Source organism: Pelecanus crispus, chromosome 1, assembly GCF_030463565.1.
Source record: "Pelecanus crispus isolate bPelCri1 chromosome 1, bPelCri1.pri, whole genome shotgun sequence".
NCBI classification, from domain to species: Eukaryota; Metazoa; Chordata; class Aves; order Pelecaniformes; family Pelecanidae; genus Pelecanus; species Pelecanus crispus.
In genome coordinates this window covers 137030791-137038934 of record NC_134643.1, presented here as the reverse complement: position 1 = coordinate 137038934, position 8144 = coordinate 137030791, and positions in this window count along the sequence as shown.

Sequence of the window (8144 nt, the reverse complement as noted above, 5' to 3'; positions counted from 1 at the left end):
AAATGCTGAAATGCTTCTGACAAATTGGTTAAGCACCCATAGGCATTTTTAGGCATCTAGATATTTTGGAGATTGGGCCTTAATCTCTTGATCTGCAATGTAAAAAATCAAAGTGCTGTAATCTTTCCAAAACACTTAATGTACTCCTTCACTTGGGTAGGTAATAAATGCAAAGTACTAGTATTGTCCTAGTGCTAGTATTAGTAGCCAGCCTTACATCCTTCCAGCTAAATAGCTGTAGGTCATTATTTAATTTAGGTCTAAAACATGATTTGGTACTGCTGTAGTTGATAGCAGATGTACTAGGTAGGTATATATTATCAGTAACATTAAGAAATGCTTTGTGAAAGTGTCTTTTTCCCTCCGAAATGTTAAGTAATATTTTGTTTGCCTGATGGCGTGCACAGCAACTGGTGGGAACTCGGAAGAGAATAGAGGCGATGAAGTGCCAGGGTAGTGAATTTTGCTTCTGGCCCATTCTTGCATGAGCCTGCTTTCAACAATGGCTCTTCCAGGCTGGGCTAGGGTTTTTTTAGCAGCTGCAGCCCTCTCCCAAGGCAGTTTCTTACATTCTGAACTGTTCCCCACTTCCTTCCGATGGTAGACTTGGGTTCATTGTTCGTTCATGTATGCTGTGTCCTGCAGAAACCAGCTGCCTAAGAGTGGGGATGGTTGTTGCAGAGTATTATGTCTGGCCCAAAGTCTGTTCCTGATCCTTCCTAAGAGAAGGAAAGACAGTTAGGAGCATGTATAGGTAGCCTGAGGTGTCAGCTGTGATTTACATATGACATAAGCAGTGTGCTATATATCCTGTCACATTGTCGCGGCAGGGGGAAGGTGTAAAGTGCAAAGTTCTTTTTTTGCCACCAAAATGTTACATTTTCACTAACTGGAAAGCTTTGACTCTGCTGGCATGAGTAAAGCATAATGGGAACATTTTGAGACTTCGATGAACACATGAAGCACGTGACTGCAGCATCGGAGAGCCAAGTATGAGCAGTGTAAGTGTAAACAGATGATGTGCTGGTGTGCCTGTATCCTCCCGCTCTGCACTCGCTGAACTGTGATGCTGAGGTTTAGATAGATGAATGACAGGGGAGAAAGAGATGCCGTGTAAAACTAAGGAAGTTGAAAATTGCTTGGATTTTCTTGGCCAGGATGAAAACAGTAAGAGATGACTTGCGAGCTCTCTCACTTGAGCAAGGATTTGTTTCAAAGATGAAGTCATGACTTTCCCCCACCCCCCCGGCCTTTTACGCTTCATAGGTCAGATTTAGCCACCTGAACATAGGTGTGCAGTTGCATTTCAAAGGGGTTGGCTAGCCAGGGCACGCATGTGGAATTGGCAGCTGTCGTGCTTGCCACATTCTGGAGCGGTAGCTGGATGCACTGGGGCATCTGAGGTGGCACCAGTACCTACGCTTGGGTCACTGAATCTCTTCCCATAATCTGTCAGAACTCGGTAATTGGTTTCAGGAGGGTGCTAGAATACTGGTACCTCTTCACTACGGGGAGGAAAGTATATCACCTCCATAAATATTTTGCAAAAGACTTCTGGTATCTTAAGAAATGTACTAGACCAGTGTAAGTTAACTGAACTACTACCTGTTTTGTTTTTATTAACCTGTGCTTGGTTCTGTATGAAAACCAGTAAGAGACACTGGCTGGCTGTTACACCAAGGCTGGGTAACGCTTTTTGCTGGTCAGCTCAAATTAAACAAGCTACTTAAGAAACAGGGTTCTCCATTATGTTTAGCTATATCACAAATACAGCGCTGTCCTGCAAACCACTCACTTAAAATTCAGGTTGGTTACCTAGTCTAAGAAACTAGATTTTAAGCAGGTAAACGTGGACAAAATTTCGAGTAGTTCTTTAACTTTTTGTACATGCCAAAGCAATGACTGCTGCTTCACTTGATTTTATGCATGGAAATGAAGTTGTTTTATTAATAAAAGTGGATGCTAGTTCCCTATTGTTTCTGATGGAACTGAAGTCAAGTTTAAAACTGAATGGAAACTGTGGGCGGAAGGAGTGGTTGCTCTCCAAGGTCTGCATGCAACCCCTGACCGAGAGTAGCTCTCCAGCACTATGCTGTATATCCAAGCCTTTGTGGCTAGAGATTCTCCAAAAGCAGGTTTTCCCCTGAAGATAGTACTCCGGGGTTTTTTGAAATGTTTCTGCTTCCCATCCAGATGAGTGTGAAAACCTTATTAATGGAGCAAAACATTTTTTAAGAGAGTGGAAACGCTGTATTCCAGACAGCAAGGGTCACATCTCTCCTTCACAGCAAGGACTCCCACTGCTCTTCCACATCTGCATAGAATGCCAAAGTCATCCTCATTCAGGGAACTGCAGGTGGAGTTTAATCCTCTGTATGTACGCTCTTCATGGCATGGGACTTGCAACAACTGTCGGGAGGCTACAGGGATTTGGAGGACCAGTGTCAGAACTGTGATTCTAATTAACTCCGGGTGGAAACTCCGCTTACTCCAAAGTGGAATAAATGCCCACAGGAGAGCTGGTTTAGTTTCTTCCTCTTTCTTTCCTCCCTTCCTTTTCTCCCACCAGTTGTATGCATGAAAATGAAGGGTAAAAGGGATGCATTTGCTGCCCATCCCTATTTGTACAGAAGGTCTCACTCTCTTACAGACTAGCATCTAGTTAGCGACAAAAGATGTAGACATGTCTTCCCAGTGCCATGTTCCAAGTTCTCTTCTGCTCAGATCTTGCTGCATAACAGGCAAGAGAATCACTTGCTACCTTAAATTTGCCATAAAGAAAAATGTAGGAAAAATGCATTTACTGGAACCTTTAAAATGAAGGTTGGTCACCTTAGTAGACTTGGTAGTGTGGGTTAATGGTTGGACTGGATGATCTTAAAGGTCTTTTCCAACCTAAATGATTCTATGATTCTATGATTAGTAACATCTGTAGAAACATGAACCTGCTAAAATAGGGAAATGTCAGGTTAATGACAACTGTGGTCATTGTATTGGGTCTGCATGGCAAGGTTTTGGTAGTGGGGGGCTACAGGGGTGGCTTCTGCGAGGAGCTGCTAGAAGCTTCCCCTATGTCTGATAGAGCCAATGCCAGCCAGCACCAAGATGGACCTGCCACTGGCCAAGGCCGAGCCATCTGCGACAGCGGCAGTGCCTCTGGGGTAATGTATTTAAGAAGGGGGGGGGTGGGGGGGACCAAAAACATGGGGATACAAACTGCAGCTGGAGTGAGGAGTGAGAATATGCGAGAGAAGCAACCCTGCAGACACCAGGTCAGTGCAGAAGGAGGGGCAGGAGGTGCTCCAGGTGCCGGAGCAGAGATTCCCCTGCAGCCCCTGGTGCAGCCCCTGGTGAGGCAGCTGTGCCCCTGCACCCATGGAGGCCCACGGGGGAGCAGAGATCCACCTGCACCCGGGGAGGACCCCACGCCGGAGCAGGGGGATGTGCCCGAAGGAGGCTGTGACCCTGTGGGAAGCCCACGCTGGAGCAGGCTCCTGGCAGGACCTGTGGCCCCGTGGGGAGAGAGGAGCCCAGGCTGGAGCAGGTTTGCTGGCAGGGCTTGTGACCCCGCGGGGGACCCACGCTGGAGCAGTCTGCTCCTGAAGGGCTGCACCCCATGGAAAGGACCCACGCTGGAGCAGTTTGTGAAGAACTGCAGCCCGTGGGAAGGACCCACACTGGAGAAGTTCTTGGAGGACTGTCTCCCGTGGGAGGGACCCCACGCTGGAGCAGGGGAAGAGCGTGAGGAGTCCTCCCCTGAGGAGGAAGGAGCGGCAGAGACAACGTGTGATGAACTGACCCCAACCCCCATTCCCCGTCCCCCTGCACCACTCAGGGGGAGGAGGGAGAGAAATTGGGAGCAAAGTTGAGCCCGGGAAGAAGGGAGGGGTGGGGGGAAGGCGTTTTAAGGTTTGGTTTTGTTTCTCATTACCCTACTCAGTTTTGATTGGCAAGAAATTAAACTGATTTCCCCCAAGCTGAGTCTGTTTTGCCCGTGATGGTAATTGGTGAGTGATCTCCCTGTCCTTATCTCGGCCCACGAGCTTGTTGTAGTATTTTCTCTCCCCTGCCCAGCTGAGGAGGGGAGTGATGGAGCGGCTCTGGTGGGCACCTGGCATCCAGCCAGGGCCAGCCCACCACAGTCATACAGCTGCTTTAAAGGAGACGTCTGAGTTGCTTTTGAAGCTTGGACCTATCCTGCTCCTGGGTGCTTGTTCCACATACCTGTTGTATCAGCTCCAGTGCTTGTACAGATGGGCAGTGAATCAGATGAGGAAATGGGTTTGAAAAACTTTTTTTTTTTTTTTTTTTTTTTAAGAAATGAAAGGAGAGAAGGAGATAAAAGACAGTCTTTTCTGTTGGCAGCTTGGATTTAAAATGAAGTTTCTGTCATAAGGTTTCAGGTAACAGGGAAAATGGGAAATTCTATTTTGCTTTCCCCAGGTAGACAATAGCCTTTGTTTCCTCAGATACCTAATGTAACTTAAGACTTTATATGTATGACTTTGCACTCTACCTCCATTAAACTAATACTATATCCCAGCCTGCATGCATATATCAGTTCCATAGATCTATTAAGTCACACTGATAACACAGTTCAAGCCGGGATATTATAACTGTAATACTGGGATTCCAAGTAGTAAAAGTGCAAGTGAATGATGGATAAAATAAACCCAAACTATCTCTGGTGGTTTCCACTGCTTATTTTTTTTTTTAGGAATTATTCTGGTGAGCTGATTAAAGAAAGGAGGCACACCTGAGAGTATCTGTGGAGTATCTGTATTTTGGTTGGTTGTATCACAAGGAGGGTTACATGAAGAGAGCATTTCCCGAGTTGTGGTGGTGGTGCCGTTAACAGCTTAGGTTGGCTTTCAGAGCCCTGCTTTCACAAAAATGTGGGGAGAAAAAGTCATTAATTTCATATTGAAATTTTCTCTAAGGCATCAGTACATATATACTTATGTTACTGATACTATTGCATATATGTAACACTACCTCACTAGAAAAAGATCAGTGCATGGCTGTACAGAAACTAGAGTAATTCTGTGACACAGAAAAGAGATAAAGCTAAGAGCTTGTATTTGTGCATGATGCTTGTTGAGGTTCATTCTTTGAAAAAACAGCTACAAAACACTGAGAAAGATATCAGGTCTTAAAAGGATGGGTAGGCCTAGATTCAACAAAAATGTAGGGTGATGTATTGTTTTGTTGCATTGTATACCTTAAAAAGAAGAGATTTTAGGAAAAGTTGATTTGTTGTTATACCTATAAAGGCAAAAAGACATTGCTTCTTTAACTACCTTGGCTGTAACGTGCAGGACTCATTCCTAAAAGTAAAAGTTTAAGCTTTACATAATCACCAGAGTCCTGTGGTTATATATTGATGTGTAAAGTTTGTTGTTGTAGGAGTTAAATATACCTAATGGTGGAGCAGGTAGCTATTCGGTTGAGGGTATGGTTTCGTAGTTCATTTTTCAAAGAAGAGTGCTCTCCCAGTGTCTTACGGGGAGCTCTCTTAAACCAGCCAAAATAAAATGCAGTGAGGGAAAAAATGAGGGTAATTAGAGGGTCTGCTAGTTTAACAGTCATTACATTAGCTTCTGTCTCTCACCCTGTTTTCCTGTTGAGGCACTGAACGGTTCTGAACAGTGTAACAGGGAGGGAGGTTTGACCCATCATACAGTATTTTGTATTGGCTCAAGTTGAACTAAAGCATTGTTAAAGGATACAATGCTGACTGAAGACATTGCTGTGCCAGGCTGCATTACTTCAAGATTATCTAAGAAGGCAGCATGACATAATACATCATGTTTCTTTAATACAAATAAGTAGATATCTTGTGCAATGGTACAAAGTTAAGGCACTGCGTCAGTAATTATTTCTGAGATTTCAGCATGCATTTAGGAAATGCCATTTCCAGCCAAACCTCAGATTTTGTTCTGAAGGGGTGAAGCATGAATTTTCAATTAACATCTTTGCTGATTTTGTTCTAGTATATACAAAATCCAAAAGCATTTTAAACTTATGGTTTTTGTTGCATTAGTTTTTTAGCACTTGCAAAAGTTCCTTCCAGCTCACTTGCTGGAAAATGAGTTTCTACTGCTTTTCCATGCTGAGTTGTCTTGGCGATGGCCTCAGTATTGCCTACATGAAAGCTTTAAACCTCTGCCCCCATCCTGTTTGCATGCTGGTTTCCCATCAGTGCTTCCGCCAGCGTAACGCCCAGCTATGCACGCCCCTGCCATTCTGGGTCACTTCTTGCTGCAAGGCCAGGGCTAAACATTTACAAAGTTTCAAACAACTGTCCTCCCTTAATAATAATAATAATACATAATAATAATAATACATAATAATAATACATTGCACAAACTGCTCGTTTCCAGACCCTATCACCTCCTGACCATACGATGGCGCTTGTGCATGCATGATATATTCCGTTGCCTTTTTACTGCAATTCCCAGCTCTATGTACACTACTTGCCATTCATCAGTTCTTCCATTGCCAGAATTATTTTGGCATAGCTGGCTTACTAGCTGATGTTCACTTACCATGATGCTAAAACTACAACTGTGCTCTGGTTTCTTGTTGCTGCCCTTGTTTCTGTAAAGCTACATCTATATGTGCGTATCTAATTTCCTATACGTCTCCAGTCCATCTTACTGGCATAGTAAAAGTGCTTGGTTTGCATCTTTCCAGACTAAACCCGGGTAGAATAAACATTTTTAGAGAGTTTTTTGGTACGCACTGAATAATATTTCAGCTGTGACAATCAAAAACTGTAGGTAAGTGATACAAGTATGTAAATAAGTTCTCCTTCTTTCTTACCTTGAAAGGATTAAAACCCAAACAAACAAACAAGTCTCCTAACATGGGCAGAGTGCGAGGAAGAAGGAATAGGGAAGAGAATTTTGGTGCCAAGGAACAGGCACCTTGTCAAAGGAATTACCTCAAACATTTAAATAAATACATATTCTTCAATGTCTTTTATAAAATACAAGGAACTAGAATACCATACTCAAGCACAGATGAAAATTGTCAAAATATATTTGAAATAATGTTAATATATATGACATTTACTTGTGTTGAGGAAGGTTTCATTAAGAAATTGCAGGGTATGCATTTATAAAACACCAACTTTTCAGTTCAAGGAGTTGCTTTCTAAAGCCTAGTATACTTTTTCTAATATTTCAGTACATTTGCAAAAAAAAATAAAAATTAATATTTACAAATTAAATCTCATGTTCCACAATCCTAAGGATTCAAATTAGTCGGAGCACCAGCTCTCCTTTATTGCCTCTTTGTGGACATTTGTAAAGGAATCTAACACACTAGACAGGATTCATTATGTTATTTAGAAAGTACCAATACAGCACTATATTCCCCTGCAAAACATTACACAATTCTATGTTTAGTTATTTCAGTGTATTTAGGTTATGATGAAGACCTGAAAAGCATTTTCTCCTGCAAATGTGCCTTAAGGTTCTCTGATTCATTTTTCTTCCCGTTTTTGCTTAATCATCTATTTGGCTATGTAATGTATTATGAATCCCAAAATATTTCATTTGCAATGTAGTCCTAACTACTACACATACGGAATTAACAGTCTCAGCTTTTGCAAGTTTTCATTCAAGAAACCTTTTTTACCTTGGTGACTAGCATTGGGCATACAGAAGTAGAATACTTTTTCTTTTGTACTTTTTCCTGGCTACTGCCAAAATGCTGTCGATAACATAAAGTTTAGCAATACATATTTTTCTTTCTTTAAATTGTCTCCCATTTATTCCTTTGACAGTAATTGTATGCAACTTAATCCTTTATAAATCTAACATGGAGCCATTCTTTTCACCAAAAAACGGTATGAGAGCATGATTAGTCCTTCCACAGCAATCGCAAGCATTCACGTATTCTCCATATGGTTTTGGCTTCTTGCCTAGTTGTCTGATAATACTTGTGTTAAACATGCTGAGCCAGCAAATGGCAGTATACCCTGCAAACCATGTACGTGTATGCTTTAGGCACACAAATCATCCTGTTAATACCAGTGGGACCATTATGCACTTAAAGGTAAGCTTGTGCTTTAAGTGTTTTGAAAACTGTGATCTTAAATGACTTCCACTTCCCCAAAGGCCCAATTCTTCCTTTAC